We start from the raw sequence: 21,242 nt of genomic DNA, 5'->3' as shown, positions 1-21,242 counted from the left end.
TATGGAACCAGAAGTGACCCAGAATACATAAAGCAATTCTGAGTAACAAAAGCAAACCAGGGGGAAATCACAATCCCTGACTTGAATTTATATTATAAAGCTACAGAAATTAAAACAGCATGCAGTGGCATAAAAACAGGCATGTGGATCAATGGAACAGAATAGAAGAAGCAGAAACAATCCCAGGCATATATAACTATGTGATCTTTGATCAAGGAGCCAAAACACACACTGGAGAAAAGATAGCTTCTTTAATAAATGGTGCTGGGAAATTGGATATCTACATGGAGAAGACCAAGTCTAGACCCGTATACATCACCATATATTAAACTAAAATAAAAATGAATCAAAATCTAAATGTTAAAACAGAAATACTTAATATGTTAGAAGATAAAATAGGTACAACTCTTGAGGCCATAGATATAGGCAAGAATTTTCTTACCTGAACCCAGTGGCACAAGAAATAATACTGAGAATCAACAAATGGGATCATATCAAATTAAAAAGCTTCTACCCAGCAAAGGAAAACAAACAACAGCGTGAAGAGACAACCTACACCATGGAAAAGTATTTTTGCCAGTTATTCCTAGAACAGAGGACTAATATTAAGAATATATACAGAATAAAAAAAAATTAGACACCTTAAAATAAAAAATCCAATAAAAACTAGGCAACCAAAATAAATAGATACTTCTCAGGAGAAGAAGTACAAATGGCCAATAAATATATGAAAAAATGTTCATCGCTGGCCATCAGAGAAACATAAATTAAAAGTAAATCGAGATACTATTTTATCCCAGGAAGAATGGCTACCATCAAAAAATATAATAATAACAAATGCTGGTGAGGATGTTGGGAAAAAAAGGAACTCTACTACATTGTTGTTGGGAATACAAACTAGTACAGCTGGGCCAGGGATTTAGCTCAGTGGTTCCACCACCTGCCTCGCAAGCGCAAGGTCCCAAGTTCAATCCCCGGTACCAAAAAACCCAAACCAAACCAAAACAAAACAAAAACAAACTAGTACAGCCACTGTGAAAATCAGTGTGGCAATTTCTCACAATACCAAAAGTAGAAATTCTATTTGAGCCAGCTATTCCACATCTAGGTATCTTTCCATAAGAGTTAAAAATCATCATATTGTAGGGATACCCATGTTTGTGGTAGCACAATTTAAAATAGCTAAATCTTGGAAACAGGATACATGTTTATCAACAGATGAACATATAAGGAAAACGTGGTATTTACACACAATAGAGTACTACACTGCCATAAAGATAAACTTGAGACATTCATAGGTAAATGGATCTAACTTGAGAACATAATGTTAACTATAATGAGTCAGACAAAATATTGCATGGTTTCTTTTTTCTCAGAAACACCACAGGTAGATAGATCTATATATCAATATCTCTCTCTCTGTATATGTTTGTATAGACAGACATAAATAAAGAGCAAAGTAGAAGAGAGTTAAATAGGAAGGAGAGAGAAGTTCAAATACTTCCACAAATTACATATTCTGTTGTTTTAAAAATACTTCAGTGTATATGGTAAGTTGTTTAATTTATAGCTTATCTTAGTTTGTTAAAAAAGAAAGTTTGTGTTAGTTTGTTTCTTCTTTGTAAGAATCTTTTTGGTTTATATCTTGTTGACTATAATGATACACAGTATAATAACGATTGTTATTCTCTTATTTGGTTATGAAAGTTTGTTTTATTTTTTCATTAAATAAGAGAGACAGTTTCCTTTTGGTTTCCCTTTCCTTGTCTTATTTCCTTCTTTTACTCTTATTTATCTTGCCTTTTGCATGCAAATTTTGTGATGGCTTACTAGAAGAACTCAAAGTATAGTGGTTGAGAGAAACAATATATAAGATTCATAAGCATACAGCCAAGAAGACATTTCTTAATGTTAAATTCAAACATCAGTATATAGTTTCATGACAAGTTAAGAAGGAGTCAAATTTTATAATTTTCTCAGATTAACAGATTTGGGGAGAAGATGACTTTCTGCCTTTGTCCCTAATTTTGAGGTATAGGTGGCTTGAGTGGGAAAACCCTTATCTATATATTTGTATTTGTTTTTGTTTCAATATATACATGGAGCAAATATTCAAAATCTTTTGTGAAGTGAAGCAGAGTATATAAAACATATCAACAATGTTGAAATCAGAAAAAAAGGAAATGAAAGAATTTTTTTTTTTTTTTGGTACCGGAGATCGAACCCAGGTCCTTGTGCATGTGAGGCAGGCAGCAGAACCACTGAGCTAAATCCCCAGCCTGAAAGAATGTTTTGAAAGGCATACAAAGTGAGAAATTTCATATGGGGGCTGTTTAACATTAATGAAATAACCATTCCTAAGCGTAAATTTCGTATTATTATCAGTATGCTTGTTTGTGTATATATAGCCACTATGTATTTTAAATATTGTTGAAGGTTATAAATCTACTCCCCAGCCTTGACACTAACCCCTAACATAATCCAAAAGCAAAACTTTCTTTTGTAATGATTTGTAGACAATACGTTTTACATTCTTTCATTTTGTCATTTATTTAGCATTTTAAATTTAAGATTTGCTATGCCCTCTGATCATCTGCTATGTAACTTTGGGGTCATGGGTTTTTTGGTGCCTAGGAAAAGAAGCAGGCCTAGATATATGGAACACTGGGGCCTTAATTATTTTAGTTGGCAAAAGGAAAAGAATTTCTGCTTGGGTTTCCCCAAGTTTGTTTTCTCAAGTTTGCACCCAGTGCTACATCCTCCATTTCCCCCATGGTTCCCAGGAAACTCATGGATTTGTGTATTCTAGAATGCTTAAAGCACACTGGTGTGCTTGCTCCAAATATGGAATTTGGCATGTCTGGAGTGCTCTCCAGAATCTGTATTTTTAAACAAGGATGTAGGTGATCTCTGGACTAAACTGAGGAACAAAGTATAGACATGTTTGCTCAAGGGTGAAGCAGTCTTTAGAGAAACTAAATCTTGTAATCCATGAGAAATGATTGACAGGTGGCTCTACTCAAGCAGAGCCAAGGAGTCCTGTGAAATTGGTGGGCATAGAGACGTGATTTTAATAAAGAATTTTGGTAACAGTTCAGTCAATAATAATGAGTTGGTCTGGATAGAAGGAGCTATGGTGGGTATCAGAATAAAGGACATTGGTTGATCAGTTAGAAAATCCTTGAAAGCAGCAAGTATCTTTGCTGACAGATATGGGGTCCAGGGGAGGGACAGTTGCTTAAGAGTTTATTCTGGCTATAGTAGTTGTACTACAAGTGACTCCAAAACTTAGCTGTTTAAAACAATACCAACTTTAGTGTGCTATGGAGTAGGAACTTGGCTAGGGCACATGTCTGGGATCTCAGCTGTAGAGACTCGAAGGCTGGGAGTAACTCAATGGATGGGGTTGGGAATCATCAGCAAGCTACTTTATTCGTGTACCTGGCACCTGGGCTGCATTGATTTGAGGACCAAAATTGCCAGTTGGACACCCATTCATAGCCATTCCATGTAGCTTGGCTTCCTCAGAATATGGTGGCCTTAGGGTACTTGGATTCTTTTACGTGGTGGCTCAGCACTCCATGAATGAGTATTCATGGAACAGCGTGGGAAGTGCCTGGCCTCAGAAGTCATATGTGTCACCTCTGCCAGGCTCTCCTGGAGAAAGCAGACACAGCCCCACCTAGATTCATGGGCAAGACCAATAAAACCACACTTCCTGATAGAATAATGACAAAATCAGAGAAGAGACCACCATGGAATGCAGAATATTGTAGCATCTTTGGAAAAAGAATTTGTCACAGACTGTGGAAGGAATCTAGGAAGTTGAGTGGGTAGATGAATGGGAACAAAGTGGGTACATCAGCTATGGTAAGTTTACTCAGTGCAATATCAGGCAGTACAAACAAGTGAACTACCACATCCCCTGTTGTGAACTACTCACATGAACAGGGATGAAGCTTAGAAATGCTGTGTCTCTTTAAAAGTACAAATTGAAGTATAATCATAGTATGGTGACAATCTTATAAAATTCAAACTAGTTAAAAATAAGCAACACATTTTTATTGTTTAGGGATACCTACATATGTGATATGAGGCTCTTTTTAAAAAATGTAAGTCAATGAGGAAAACAAAACAAAATTTGGGATAGTGGTGACCCCTGGGGGTCCTGGGTAGTGACGTAACGGAACAGAGCAATACGCACAGGGGCTATTGAGGCTCCAACTGTGCTCACTTGTAAAGCAAATATGGGTTCCTGAGTGTTTATCCGATTCTATTCATTTACTGCTGTTTTGTGCCTGTCACTGAGTGATTAATTTATAACAAACATATTGAAAGTATACAAGTGCTGATCAAAATGTACAGTGAATGTTTGAATTAAATTAATGTTTAAATTAAAATCATTAAAAATTATTACAATAAAAGACACATTGCCATTAATCCCCCTTAAAATACTCGTCTCACTTTGAACATACTCATCCTATTAATCTTGCCACTTTCTGAAGCAGTTCTGAGGGTCCTCTTTTGTGAGTGTCTTTACAGAGTGTGCTCAAAACTGTGGTGAATGCTGTTGGCAAGTGTGACTCAAGAGAAAGGCAGACTTGTAAAAATATTATGTCCCTGGATCTGACACCGTGTGACTTCTAGCTCTTCCCCAAAGTGGAATGCTCATGAAAGGTAGACATTTTGAATAGATAGATTCCGAAAATTAAGACATCCATGGCAACACAACTAAAGACACTCATAAGAAGACTTTCAGAACTGCTTCAGAAAGTAGACAGAATGAAGGGATGAGTGTGTTTGAAGCAAAGGGAAGTATTTTGAGGGAGATAAATGACAATGTGTCTTTCAGTGAAGTAAATTTTTAAAATTAAATATTCCCTGTATTTTTCCATCACACTTTGTAGAATGTGTCCAGTATGTATTAGGCAGAGAATATGGAAAAATAAATGAGACAGTCATGGTTCTTTCCTTTGCAGGTGGGGTGTGGTAGAGAAATACACAGTGGAGACAAACAGGGAATGACACATAGCAAGTTAAATCCACTCAAAGGAGGACAAGGGTTGTGAGAAGCACATGACCCAGAGTTGGAAGTCAGGGAAGGTCTCTGTAAGGAAAACACATTTTTATATAGACACAAAGGATGAAGAGAGAAAGGAAGGGCATGTGCAGAGAAGGATTTGATGGTAAGAGTGGAACTGGAATGACATGATACAGAATGAACATGAAAGGTGAGGGGGAAGCAGTGAGCCATGAGATTGGACAGCTGAAGAGGGTCTAGATCATGAAAGGCATGCCAAACTGTTGGCATTCAAGCAAAGGGCCAGAAGCACATCACACTAACTCAAGTGAGGTGATTTTTATCACAAGTTTGTGGTATCATCTATGGAGACCAAGGGTAAGTGTGGCACTAAATCACATAGACATCTTAACTTAAATACCATCAGCACTTCCTCATCTTGGTTCATCTTTGCGCATGTGTCTTCTTTTTCTCTGTAGACACATCTGCTTCTAAGAGCTGAACAACAGAAAATATGATCTCTAACTCCCTCAGTTCCAAGTCTTAAAATCTAGGAGAAGACATCTATCAACTGTAACAAGAGGAATAATGCAGTTCTCAGGGAAGCCATATAGAGAGACAGGAGCAGTAGCCTGAGAAGAAATCCTTCACTGTCCACAACCATGTTAAGGAATGGTACTTTACTCTAGAAGTAATAGAGTGATACAGTGGTAATATAACCTAACTTTCAAATAAGAGACAGGGCTTTATCCAGAGCTTGGAGAATGGTTTGGGTAAAGGGATGGTGATGATAAGGTCAAAGAGAGGAAGGTAAGTCGAGACCCCACTGCAGGTAAAAAACAATGCAGTGTTGGTAGTGGCAGTGAGACACTGAGGGAATGTGGAGTTCATTATTATTCATTTTCTACTAGACTTGAGTACTCTAAACTTGTGTCATTACAATGTTCCCATAAAACAGTGGAAAAATTTTTTAATGGTAAACAAAATAGCCTTCTTTCAGAGATTAATAAGGCAAATTAGCATGTCAAAGGATCTGAGAAATTGTATGTTTAAGAAACAACTCTAATTTTCTTTGACCCAGAGTATCTCACATATATTTATCAGGGAAGACCTTTCATAAAATCTCTGAAGAGCCAACAGAGTTAGGTCTTTGCACTCTGGTCGTAGCCTAGTGTATTTGTTAGCTTCATGTCACTACAATAAAATTCTTGAGGTAATTAACTTTACAAGGAGAAAAAGTTCATTTGGCCTCACAGTTTTGTAAGCTTAAATCCAAACGATGTAATACAGGTTTGGCATGGGCCAAGGGCCACACCTTGACTGTATCACCTCATGGTGCTTATAGCAATGATGAGCAATGATGGGGAGTTCATACACAAGCAAAATGCTCACATTTTGCACTGGAGCAAGGAGATAGGAGGGAGGGAGAGAGAAAGCGGAGGGAGCCTGAGAGAATATGCTAGGGTCAAGGGTCACACAGTCCTCCCTAGGGGACATAACCCCAGTGACCTAAGGACAGTCTCCCACAATGCCCCACCTCCGGAAAGTCCACAGTACCTCCCAGTGGCACCACTGGGGAGACCAGACCCTTGTCCTATCATCTTTTGGGGAGCAGTACTCATACTCAAGCCATAGCACACACTGAGACCACAGAAGGGAAAAAAGGACTATCAGTATTACTTTACTCTTTCCAACCACGATTCAGGATAATTCCAGAGAGGACACTGCTTTAAATGGTCTATAGTTTGAATTCTTTTCCTCCAGCTCCAGTGACATGTCTGACATTGTTTTTCACTCCATTAAGTCAACCAAATATTTCAAAGACCACCACATTTCTCCAGTGTTCCAGGTTAGGTATGTTTTCTCTTCATGATTCCTAAATAACAACTATGATTCACTAGATGTTTTAAGGCCACCTTAATGCTTCTGTCTTTTTGTTTTATTCTCATTGTCAGAGTCTGGGAATAGATCCAGGTTTAGGGGGCTCTCTTTTCAGAAAAAAATTATACAAATTAAACACAAATTATTTTTTTAGGGATCATAGCTGACAAACACTAGAAAATAACTGAAAATAAGCAAACATTTTTATTAATTGTCTGATATACCTCAACACATTTTTTCCTGATTGCTTTGCTATATACTTATTGATTATTTCTTTATAAGCTAATGATTGTATATTTTTCTGTAGTGAGAATGAAAGACAACTTACTCTCTTCTCCAGCCTGGTGGATTGACATTTAAAAAATTATTAATAGTTTAGAAAAGTTTCTTTTAGCATCACAGTTCATTATTGGTAATGTCATGTAAATTGTTCTCAAATCTGTGAAAAAAACTATCAAAAGATTTTTTCATAAATAAGCTGTTTCAACTTACTGTGAGATGAGACTAAAGGTTTATGCTCTATAAAACCTTATAAATTCTTATAAATTTATTCTTAAAAATTTATTTTACAATTCCAACATCAAACCGAAGTATAGAGTGTTTATTACTACATTGCAGTCATATAGTTAGAATGTATGTGGAGAATTGTCAAATATATTTCTGGCAGGAGAAAACATCTATTTTAATTAACTATCAATGAAAACCAGATTGTCAACTTTTAATTTTCTATACTTGATGGTTAGAAGAATTTCCCACAGGCTTGTCCATGGCTCCATACCTTTCAAAACCTTTCTCCTCTACCACTCACCACCTGTGGCCTAGGGGCCTTGGGTGTGTTATGTTGCAATACAGCTGTGAGCTTATGTCATCATATAAATTGGCACTGGGGCAAAGGAGTAGCTCCAAACCACTTTTGTCTAGATAGAGATAGCAATAACCATCCAGGCAAGTGATGAAACTCAGCTAGATCTCTCTCCAACACAAATTCCCCTTTGTCCTTTTTTCCAAAGTGCCCACTGCCACTCCAGAGCACGAGAAGAAAGTGATAAGGAGTCGGGGTAGAGAGAGACAGTAACTATAAGTAGTTAATATCTTATTTTTGTAAAGTTGACAAAATAACATGACTATGTGAGGGTATTTCTAGGGCTCTTTCATTAGCTCATGGTGCATTCATCTTTGGTCACAACCCTAGTTTAAGCCCTTACTCCCCTCTGCTCATACTACTGTATTGATCCCCTGCTGAATTTCTCTAAACCAATTCTCCCTCTCAACCAGGTTGCATAATTGCAGCAATAATTTTCCCAAACGCTCTTTTCACCATGACCTTGTGTGCAAGAAGCCACTGGAGGGGAATAGCCAGCTACAGAACTAAGTCATTCCCGAGTCTGACACTCAGGGTCTCTTTAATCTGGCTGTATTTGTTTGTTTATAATTTTTTTCTCCTGTGTCTTTCAAAACCAATAAAATAAAAAGGAAAACAGTTACTGGGGGCCTCTGTAGTTACAGGCATTGCCCCCAGTGTTAATATATATTGTAAATCCTTATTATGGCCTTGGATGATTTGCACAGAGGAGAATGGAGTCTTTGAGGTAACAGCTGGCGTTGGATGGGAGATGTGGCTAATGCGGTTGTCCTGATCTTTTTACTGTGCTGCTTCTGACTCAGGCCTTGACTTCGAGATGGTTAAAGCTACTATTTAAACCTCATCCTGGCAATGCAGGTTTTCAAATTACTTCCTAACTATGTCCCTTTCCTATTTGAACTCCTACAGTATTTGACTTCTATGCTAGTCAGTGGACATAGAGCCTACACTGCCTTGCATTTTTAACTTATTCTACCTTTAGTTCTCCATACTCTAATATGGTTGCAAGCTCTGTAGAGGGAGAGAGAATGGCTGCTGCTTTTGTCCATCCCTGGTCATACCTGGCAAGGTTTCATACACTATTTGGCAGATAATTCTAGAATGAATATACTTATTCTTCAAAAACGGTTATGCAAAGTACATATATCTAATATAAAGATTATTTTATATCTAATATAAAGATTAAGATTAAAAGAGGGAAATAGCCAGACTCAGACTCAGAAGATGAAGGTCAATTGGAGGGGAATGGCCAGTTTCTTTGCTCCTTCTTTACCCCCATTAATAGATTATTAGGGTAAGCAGAGTTGCACTGAGGCTTGGTTTTAAATTCTTTTCAGAAGTGCAGCTGCTGACTGATAAGACCTTGGAGAATACAGAAACAGAGTGAGCACCAAGCAGCAGTAGCTGACACACTGATGTTATTCCCCAAAGAGACACTTTCAGGGGGACTGACACACCCGTCAGCCTTCACAAATGTGACAGAGGAGCACAACAGAGCTGAATTCCCTGGGGTTCCCGGCACTTTAACTGGAAAAGTAGCAGAAATTTCTTGAGTAACCCTGGCACTTGTCCAGTGTACTTTAGTAAAGTTATGTTTACCTTTCCATCATGTTTACTGTTGTTGTTCTTTTTTTAATAAGGAGTCCTATATTCAATTTTGAAGTTTTACTTATTTTCAACTTTCATTACCAAACAATTCAAATATATACAAAAATAGAATAATGTAATGAACACCCATGTTTTTATCACAAAGCTTTTAAAATTAACATCTGATGATCAATCTTGTTTCATTTTCCCCGAGAATCCACCCCCACCCCAGACCTGGATGACTTTAAAACAAGTCCCCCAAATCACATTATTCCAGTTTTTCTTCCTTTAAAAATTGACAAAAGTCTTTGACAAAAGAAACTTAATGTGGGGGAAATTTAGTGTTAACACTTTTAACATGACATTTAAAAAATTATGACATTTGATTTGTATTTTAATTTTATAAAAACAGTTATGCAAAGTATGTCTTTAATATAAAAATTCTTAATGTAGAAATCCTGAGTAATACCAGAGAAGACAGAAATTAATCTTGTCTGGCTTGTTCAAACATTTGGAGGTAGCTAGCAGGAATAAGTAAAATCTGTGTGTGTGTGTGTGTGTGTGTGTGTGTGTGTGTTTATGTGTATGTCTGTTTGCCTGTCTCTTCCTTCTTTTTTCTCTCCTTTCCTTGATGGAAACCAAACACAGGGCCTTTTGTACCCCAGGCAAGTGCTTTACTACTGAGCTATACACTTAGCCTGGCCAATCCAATTTCTTACAACACTTTTGAACAATTTGTTTAATCCCAGAATGGTCACTGAATTACTGAGATTCTCCAGATGAGTAGTTTTGCACAGATTTGGATAAAAGTGAACAGAGATTCATATGCAGCAGGGAAGAATGTGTTAGTGTCAAAGGGCTCATCTCTCCCTGTCACTTTTCTCTGGATGTGACTCTTCCTCCTGCCCAAGAGAGACGGGTGTGCTTTGAGACTTGTAAGAAAAGTGGAATGGAGGGCAGATGAGGAAAGTAAAACACAGGTATTTTAAAAGACATTCAAAGAACCTATAATGAGACTCACCCAATTTCTTTATCTTCTTAGTTTATGATGCTCTCTTTGTTTCTTAGGAGATATTCATGCTCTCCTGGTTGCTATGTTGAGACAGATGTAAAATTTTTCATTTTCATGGATTTTGTAGACCTCAGCTGTCATCTGTACTGAATAAGTCAGCCTGCAAGACAGCTCAGTGCAGGGCTTTTGTTATTTTTATTTTTGTAAGAAAAAAATGACTGCTATAAGGAGAAGCCTCCATTTCATATTTCTAAAGCCCGCTGATGGGAGATTCCCTACAGAGCACTGAATGATGAAGGTAAATAGAAGTGGGTTGTAGCTGGGGATGTGGCTCAGTGGTAGAGCACTTGCCTAGCATGCATGAGGCCCTGGGTTTTATCCTCAGCATAAAAAAAAGTAGGCAGGCTGGAGAGCTCTTCGCCAATCTGGAAAGGAGTGCAAGTAGGTGTTTTCGGGGCTCCAATGGTGGCATAAATCTCTGACCTGTTTCCCACCTTCCTCTCATGCTCTGAGGGAGGGAGGACCCCGACTGCCTGGCTTGCACAACTCCAGTCCAGTCTATCCTACATGGACCAGAGCAACATACTAGAGACTATGATGACCAGAGTAGGCTGAACACCAGGGATTTCTCCAAAAGTTCTTAGTCATGAAGGTTTCGGGATCAATGTTATACCTGAGCAAAAGTAGGTCATAGAGTCATAAAAGTCACTAAAGCCTATTTCTCCGTAGCCTGTTGGTTAGATTAAATATAATTTAGAAAATTAACAAATGGTCTTTCTTATACCTGAGGTGTAGAGTAAAAATCACAATGGCTGTATTTTATCTTTGGTCTAATTTATTTCCTCAGAGATATGGAAATTCCTTGGACAATTAAGAGGAGTTTGTCAATTTCAGTATGACAAAGCCTGATATTAGAGGTTAGAAAAGAAACTAATGAATTGAATAAGAACATACATTGTTAAATCACACATTTGTGTTATCAAAATTAAAATTTGAAAATCTATTTGGAAAAATATTAAAAGGAGTTTCTTGCCATGAGATTACTTGAAGTCATGATTTTCAAGGACTTTTCCTCCATATGTAATGGACTAAATTTCTCTCCCCTCTTTGGCCAAATTCATATGTGACTTGACTTGGACAAAGGACCTTTTAAGAGGTAATCAAGGTTAAAGGAGGCCATAAGGATAGTGTCCTAATTCAGTATGACGTATGTCATTGTAACAAGGGGAGGGACATCAGTGATACGGATGCCACGAGGCCTCTGGAGAAACCGACCTTGGTATTGGTCTTCTCAGCTCCAGAACAGTGAGAAAATAAATTTCTATTAATACCCAGTATTTAGTTATGGTAGCCCTAGAAAACCAATATACAATATTTAATTATTTCATGTTCAGATCTTCTTTATTCTGAGGAAATCTACAGTATTGTAGGCTAGTGAAAATTCTATTGCTGTGTGGAATTTATTTACAGTCTACTAGGTGAAGTGGTTCACTTTCTGAAAAGAGTGTTGCTAGTGGCCACAGAACATACTGGAATGATGTTGACCAACATAGCAAACTAATGCTGTTCGAACACTGGCTAAAACCAATCGAGGAGTGGGTGCATAGACCCAGTGGGGGCCTCCCTGACTGCATTTAAAGAGCAGGCACTTCTCTCAGACACCATGGTAAATGCAAGCAACACATTAACCTTTGTTAATAGGAAAGTGCTCAACACATGTTTGTTAGCCAAGGAGATGATACTTAAGTTTAAAAATTACTGTCTTACTCTCATATTTTCCTGGATGCTGCCATTATAGTTCAGGTTGAAATCCTGAAATACTGAGTCAATCTGCTTCAGATTTTATAGGCCTCTAAATTTGCCAGTTAAATTTCATATGGATGGAGTGAGGGAGGGAAAGAGAGAGAGAGAGAGAGAGAGAGAGAGAGAGAGAGAGAATATACAGGAAAAATACAAAGATAAAGAATATATATTACTAAACTATAAGTTCCTAGAATTCAGGGATATATCATTGTATTTTTGAGATCATCACACACATAATGTTTTATGCGTTGGCTGGCATTCATGGTTAGTTTAATGTATTGTAACGCTGAGACAAAGAAAAGCACACAAGTTATACGACTACAGACTAACATGTGCATACAACACTAGAAATCAAATTTATCACTTTCCAGTTGTATGCTTTATAAGAGTGAAAATATGAAAGCAGAATTTAGTTTATAGCTGTGCTAACATACTGACAAATACCTAGGTTTCCAAATACCTCAATATTTCCAAATATTTATGATATTACGTATTAGGAAGAACAAACAAATCAGTTGTTCCAACTGTTTACTTTTTACTTGATTCAGTGTTTGTGGAAATATTTGCTACTGACAATTTCCTCCTGTCTAAGAACAAATAACAACAAAGATGAATAATATCTAGGTTTCCTAAATATATCAATGTGATAATATCATCAATTGATTCATAGTTTAGTGTAGATTAGTAGTTAAAAAGAAGGCCATTAGTTCTGTATACCAGATAAACAAGGGATTCTACAAGAAGTCAGGAAGAATCGAAAGAAAGTATGTGGCTCTTTGTATGATAAAATGCATAGAAAAGTTCCCTCAATAATCTGTCACTGACCCCATGAAGCATTTATCCTGTGTCAAGGGCAGTAGGCACATGGGAGGGAATGAAGGACTAGAGTGAAGGTAGGAGTGCTCAACCAACCCCCCCCATCAAGCGCAGTGTGACTCGCTGGCTCGATTTTTAGTTGTGTTCCCTGCAGGCTTTGTGACCTAATCATAACAAACGTAACATGAGAAGACATTTATTTATCATGGAGAAAACATATAATCTTGTTTTAGGTAGCTTAATTCATTACATTTAATCCTCAAAAACCAAACAAAAACAAAAATAAAAAACCTTAGGGCAATAAGAAAGCAAAGTCTGCCTTGGTTTCTGCTTTTCTGCTCAGAAGGAAAAGTCTAGCAGCAGAGACTTCCTTAATTAAATGATATGAGACAGGCTAAATTAGACTTGTCTATGGGATCAGTGTCATAGATCCATTTAATCAGTACCTAATGTCATGGGTCAATTTAGCCAATGCCTAAGGTGGCTTGGATCAGTGCCTTGGATCAATTTCACCCAAACCTAATGACACAGATCAATTGAAGCAATCCCTAAATAAGGTAGCCACATTCAACCTGGTCCTGCCATGATGACTAACTTTGGCATTAGCCAAAAGTGCTGGGTGCTCAGGCAGAGGCACACACTTTAAAAAGGATGGGGCCCGAGACAGCATGACACATGCAGGGAATAATTTACCAGAGCCCCACGTCATCTTTCATTCTCTATGCAAAGAGAAAAGAAAACAAACAAAAGCCTCCCAAACACTCCACAGCTACAAGGTTTGTTTGTTTTTAATTTTTTATTGAAACATAATATATTCACATTCATGAGGTACAGTATGATCTTTTGATTCATGTATGCACTGTCTAGTGATCAACTCAGGCTAATTAGCATGCCTACTTTAAACTTTTAAACGTTTCTTTATGGTGAGTACATTCAAATTCATCTCTGCTAATTATTTATATATATATATATAATGCATTATTTTTAATGATGTTCATCCTGCTGTACCACAGAATGACAGAACTTATTACAATAACATCAGACTCATTGATTGACCTCTCCACTTCCCCTTCTCTCTTATTTTCCTCAATCTCTGATAACTATTATTCTGCTCAACTTTGGTGAAATCAACTTTTAATGAAGTCATGCAGTGTTTGTCTTTCTGTGCTTATTTTACTTAACATAATGTGCTCCAGGTCTATCTACATTGTTATAAATGACAGAATTTCATGCTTCTTATGGCTGACTTCATTATATATGTCAATTTTCTTTATTCATTCATCTGTTGATAGACATTTGGACATTTGGGTGAATTCCCTAGCCTGGCTTCTGTGAATAATGCTGCAATAATGGCAGCTCAGATTTCTTGTTGATAGAATAATTTTATTTCCTTTGGTATATACCTAGAAGTGAACAAACCAAACCAACAAAGAGTAGAAGGATAACAATAATAAAGATCAGAGTAGAAATAAAGGAAATGGACACTTCAAAATACAAAAATATCAATGAAACAGAGTTTTTTTTTTTTAAAAAGATAAAATTGACAAAGCTTCCTCTATATTTACCAAGAACAAAAGGAGAGAAAATGCAAATATACTGAGTTGGAATTGAAAAAGAAAACATAATAATGGATACAACAGGCTAATTAGGGGTTATTGAGAAAAACTAATGCTAACAAGTTGGAAATATAGAAGAAATGGAGAAATTTCTAGACATATGTGACCTACCAACACTTAAGCAAGAGGACATAAAAAATCTGAATAGACAAATAACAAGTCATGAGACTGAATCAGTTATAAAAAGTCACCTGGAGGGCCGGGAATTTAGCTCAGTGGTTTTGCCGCCTGCTGGGCAAGCACAAGGACCTGAGTTAGATCCCCGGTACCAAAAAAAAAAAAAAAAAAAGTCACCTGGAGAGAAAAGCCCAAGACTATATGGCTTCACTGCTGAATTTTACCAAACTTTTAAAGAAGAACTAGCATCCACTCTTTTAAAATTATTCCATAGACTCAAAAGGAAAGTAACTGTTTTGGCTTGTGTTTAGATGGGCCCTCCAAAGTCTCTTGTGGTCATAGGTGGGGATTTTTCAGAGGTGGCTGAATCTAGTGTGTGACTGATTCATAGTTCAATGCTAGGATAAAGGGTGCTAGGATTAAGGGTGAGTGATTACTAAATCAGTCCACTGATTGATTTGGCACTGACCTAACCCTGGTAGCCTGGATACAATATAAGGGATAGAAAAAGGGCTTGTCTTATCTTGTCCCTTGCTTGCTTTGCTACCTTCTGCCTGCCATGAACTGTTTCTCTTCTGCAATGCTTGTCTGCCATACCACCCTGCCTTGAAGTCAGCTGACTATAGACTGAAACCTTAAAATATTGTGAGCCAAATAAATCTTTGCTCCCTTAGCTTTGAGTTTTGGCTATTTTGTCTCAGTAATGAGAAAAGTAACTAAAACAGTAACATTTACAAACTCATTTTATGAGACCAAAGTTACCCTGTTATTAAAACCTGGCAAGACTGCACAAAAATGGAAGCTATGAACCAATATCTGTGATGAGCATACCTGAAAAAATCCTCAACAAAATTCTAGCAAATTAAATTCAACAGCAAACCAAAAAGAGGATAGACCATGATCAAGTTGGGTTCATCCTAGGAATGCAAGGATGGTTTAACATATACAAATCAATAAACACAGTGCAGCATGTCAACAAAATGGAGCATAAAATCACATGATTATTTAAACAGGTGCAGAAAAATGTGCCAGAATTCAACATACTTCATGATGAAAACCCTGAACAAATTACATATAGAACTATCTTAACATAATAAAGATTGTGTATGACAAACCCATAGGTAAGATCATGATGAATAGGGAAAAGCTGAAAGCATTTTCTCTAAGATGAGGGACAATTCAAGGGTTTCTACTCTCATCCCTTTCATTCAACACAGTTCTAGGAATTTTAGCAAGAACAATGAGACACAATAAAGACATACAAATATGAAGGGAGGAAGTCAAAGTATTCCTATTTGTAGATGATATGATTCTATATATAGAAAACTAAAGACTCCACTGAAAGATTAGAACTGATAAAGTTAATAAAGTAGCAGGAAACAAAATCAATATAAGAAGCTAGTAGCTTTCCATCTGTTAATAATGAATTTTCTGAGAAAGAAGTTATAAAAACAATGCCATTCACAATAGGTACAAAAGTAGGTAGAAATAAACCTAAATAAGGAAATGAAAAATCTGTGTAATAAAAATTAAAAATCACTGAAAAAAATTGAAAAAAGACAGATAAGGGTGGAAATATTCCTCATGTTCATGGAAGAATCAATATTATTGTGATGTCCATACTCCTTAAAGTGATCAATAGATTCAGTGCAATCCCCATCAAAAATACCAAAGATCTTCATACAGAACCAGAAAAAACAATCTTAAATTTCACATAGAAGCACAAAAGACTGAATACCCAAAGCAAACTTGAGCAAAAATAACAAAGCAAAAAGTCTCACAATATCTGATTTCAAGACATAGTATAGACCCATAATAACCAAAATGTCATGGTATTATCAGAAAAACAGGCACACAGACTGATGGAACAGAATAGAGATTCCAGAAAAAACCCTCATGTCTGCAGGCAGCTGATTCTCAATAAATTTGCCAAAAATATGCATGGGAGATAGGACAGCCTCTTCAACAAATGGGGCTAAGAAAATTGTATATCCATGTCCAGAAGGTTGAAACTTGATCCCCATCTTACATGCTGTCCAGAAATAAACTCACAATAGATCAAAACCTGTAGGACTTGAAACTGTGGAACTGCTACCAGGAAACATAGTGGAAAAACCTCAGAACACTGGTATAGGTAATGATTTTCTGCATGTGGCCCCACCCCCCCAAGGGCAGAAGACTAAAGCAAAAATTGACAAGTAAGATTACTTTAAACTAAAAAGCTTCTGTACAATAAATAACCAAAAGAGTGAAGAAACAACCTACAAAATGGGAGAAAATATTTACCAACTATAGTGGACCCTTGACTTACAAACTCGATTGGTTCCCGGGGGGCTGGTTGTAACTCAAGTTGGATGTAAGCCAATACAGCTGAGATCTGGATATTTACATGGTTACACTTCTCAGAAGAAATATAAATGGCCAATAAATATATGCAAAATACTCAATAGAATTAGCCATCAAGAAAATATGAGTCAAAACTACAATTAAATACCATCTCATCCTAATTAAAATGGCTATTATCCAAAATCCAAAACATAACAAATGCTGGGGAGGATGTGGAGAAAAAGGAACTCTGATATTCTGTTGGTGGGAATGTAAATTAGTATAGCCTTTATAGACAACTATATATAGTTTACTCCAAAATCTAAAATGAGACCCACCATGTGATCCAGTAACTCTCCCTCAGGAAGAATATGGAAAAGAAATGGAATCAGGATACCAAGTAGAAATGCACGCTTCCATGTTTATTGACCCACTAGCCATACCAGCTCATATATGGAACCAACCAAGGTGCCCATCACCTTGGAGTATTACACAATGGAGGATTATTCAGCCACAAAGAAGGATGAAATCTTGTCATTTGCAACAAAATGGGTGGAACTTGAGATAGTTAGGTTAGGTGAAATAAGCCAGATACAGAAACTTCTAAGTGTTGTTTCTCATGTGGAAACAATAATAACAGACAACAAGAAGAACAACAGCAGCATCAGCAAAAACGTAATCTGAAAATAGAGAGTAGTGATTACTAAGGACTGGGTAGAGAGCACAAGAGTGGTTGGATTTGATCAATATGCACTGCTTTTATATATGGAAATATCACACTGAACTCCATTAATGTGTGTTAATAAAAAGAAATAGAAGTCCTGAACAGACAAATATCAAACAGTGAGAATGAATCAGTAATAAAAATGCTTCCATAAAAAAAAAATTCCAGGAATTGATGGCTTCACTGCAGAAATCCACCATGCTTTTAAAGAACTAATACTAATCTGTATTAGCTGTTTGCTGCTTAGCTAATATACCCCATACCTAGAGTTTAAAGAAAGAGAGGTTTAATTTTCCCATGGTTTCAGGCCATGATTGGCTGGCTCCAAGGCAGCATATCAGGATGTCAGGGAATGGGGAAGCAAAGCTGCTTGGTTCAAGGTGTCAGGGAAGCAGAGGTGAGGAATGGCTGATAGGAATCAGAATTGCCAAAGACCATCTTTATCATACTCAAGGTCATTGTCCATGACCCGCCTAGATATACAGAGGAGTGTGCTTTTCTAATCTGCTGGGTGTGTCTTGGATTAATGGTCACACAATTTTTCTCAAATTAAAAAAAAAAAACTGGAAGAGGAGGGAACCCTTCTAAAGGCATTCCACTGCATTAGCATCACCCTTCTGGAACTTTTTTTCATTGAACCCTTTCTGTCAGCTGTTTGTAAGAGACATTCTACATTTAGGTTCGTCCATAAACATAACTTCTTTGTTCTATCCAGAAAAATCCCAGTTAAGGCTTTTGTAAGTCTGGTGGCCTTATTTAAAAGTCTGCTATAGTCCACAGTTTAAAATCAGGGAATGCATGGATGTAGCTCAGGGGTAGAGTGCTTGCCTAGCATGCTCAAGGCCCTGGGTTCCATCACAAGCACTGAAAAGAATCAGTATTGATTCTTTAAAGTAAACAGAATTTAAAGCATCTTTTATGTTTATAAAAAGCCAATTTATTTCCACTTTGTAATTTGCACAAGATACTCGATCAACTTTGTCACTTTTAAAACAGCAGGCAAAATGAAATGATAAGTTGACTCCTGAGAAAGAAAGGAAGCCTTGTTATGGTTATATCTGTGAAGTATTGTTTCCTTTTACTAAAGCCAACATATATAGTAGCATCCAGCTCTAAACTCTTTAATAATGTTAGCAAGCCATAAATAATGATGTGTATTTAAGAAAGAATTTGTTCTATGACTCATAGATGAAACCAATAATTTTATTGTTCGATATCAGAGTCCATTGCCCTCTTAAGCTCATATGTGAACGAATGTGAATTGGCAATCTTTATTTGAAGCCATACACTCCTTAAAAGAATTATGGATTAGTGGAAGGCTGTAGAAGGAAGCAATCAAGCCAGTTGTTTCTTCTGCATGCTGCAGGATTGTATGGACTTGTCCCAGCCCAAAGTAGGACATGCAGTTGCAGTCACTTTGCAGTATCTGGCTTCCTCTTGGAAGAGCAAGTTTTTAGGGCCAATGTCCTTAAAAGGGATTGCAATATCTGTTAATTACATAAGAAAGGTTTGGCCCACAGGATACTGTGTTTTTGGACCATTCTCCATTGTCCCTTAGTGTATCTCCCATTGCTGGAAGACTCCTTCTGGAAAACAGGGTATTGTGGGAACCACTGCACCCTATGCTTCCACAGCTGTTTCAGTGAGCGACTCAAGGGCAGTTTGTGACTATAAAATCTAAAAGCTGACCTCCAAAGCAGGTGGAAGTACCAGTTTTATAATTTGTCCAGGAAACTTTGCTCTCAATATTTCAAATATGTACATGCTTGATAACCTTTTAAATATCAACTATGTCAATGATGTGTTCTGTGGTAACTACTTTGCATGTTTCTACAATGTAATGTACTTTAAAAATTACTGAATCAATGGAAAGTAAAGATTAGTATCACTTCAGTAGAATTTTACATTGCATCTCAGAATTCAAAACTGATTTTGGTCAGCAGTAGATCAACCTGGCACTGTATGTCCTGATTTGCCTAACAAACTCTTAAAATGTAACAAGACTGGGTTTTGTTTTTGATGAAAAAGTTTGATGAAACTTTCACATACATACAGTTACCAAGGAATGCTCCAAAGATTGGTCTTTAGTTTCCTTGGCTCAATCAGTCTGTCTACTTCTACAATTTATTTGCTGTTCCAACTGTATAAGCTGCAGGATATATAATATAAATTATCCTTCCTTTTTATTTATTTATTTTGCTGGGGAAACCAAGTCATTTTTTGAATCACAACATAGCTTGAATGACATGGACTTAATAGTTAGAAGCTATAAAACACGTTCTTTGCTTTCTGTATAACCAGAGTTTCCCAAATACTTCCTGGCCTGACACACTGAACATTGCCTTATTTGCCCAGCTAGCTAGAGTAAAAGTGGGTGCTCATAGTGATTGAGCCCAGAGCCCCATCTCCCTACATCTTCTGTCTTCTCCCCACAAGCCTGAGGACCAAAAGTCTCCACATTTTGGTAGTTTTACAATCTGATCATAGGTGCACTGGTTGAGTCATTTCCAGCTACTTTAATAGTTCTGAGCAGTTAATCAACTGACCCGATTTGTGGTCTACAGTCAATCATCACAGGTTAGAGTTGAAGGCCACCTGAGCAAATTATGGTAGTAACCATTCAAGACACAGATGAAACAATGAAGGCAGAAAACATGATAGAATAGGGAACGAAAGGAATTTGGAAAAAAGACCGGGTCCTGTTCTTAAGACTACTGTTCAGTATGTCTGTCATCTTAGGCATGCTACTAAACCACTCGGAGTTCCTGTGCCCTCACCTGCAAAGCAGGAATAATTATATCTACTTTGTTATAATATTTTAAGATGAAATATAATTTATTTGAATTGTATACCTAGCACAGTACGTGGCATGTAATGGTTAATTTGATAAGTAACTTTCCCTGTTTGTAGAGTGAGATGTAGAGATAAAATTAAAAATGTCTACATGCAACTCCCAGTTCAGTGCATTATCCATCTCTTGTGATATCTCTGGCTGGCATTTCAAAATATTTTGACCTTTTCCTTCTAAATACCTGAGCCCACTAATGCTATAACTCAACTCTATTAATAGTTTTCAACTCCCTTGCAACTTTATCACCTGTCTGAGGAAAGAGATCCTTTTGTAATAATGATAAAGGTAACCGATATTTCTAGGCACTCACAGTTTCAGAGCACTTTCACAGACTTGGAACCTCTGAGTAGCACTGATGAATTGATTGCTAGGGCCAGCGTTTTCATCACTGTCAATATGCAGATGAGGTAACTTTCGCCAAAGGTGAGTCTGGCCAAGGCACGTTGCCTTTGTGCTACCTAACTTGGAGAACTGTTCCCAATCCTGTGCCTTCAGTGCTATGGGTGTCTTCAACTGGATTTTGCAGTTGGCTGTAGATGAATATGCTGCCAGTTCAGACCCCTAGCTGAGCATGCTGGGTCACGACAGTGTAACCAGAGTGGCAAGAATAAGACATAGAATGATGGTG

This window comes from Heterocephalus glaber, unplaced genomic scaffold (assembly GCF_053883595.1).
Source record: "Heterocephalus glaber isolate CG9 unplaced genomic scaffold, H.glaber_assembly_v1.0 deba00000613, whole genome shotgun sequence".
Taxonomy (NCBI): Eukaryota; Metazoa; Chordata; class Mammalia; order Rodentia; family Bathyergidae; genus Heterocephalus; species Heterocephalus glaber.
This window is presented reverse-complemented; position numbering follows the sequence as displayed.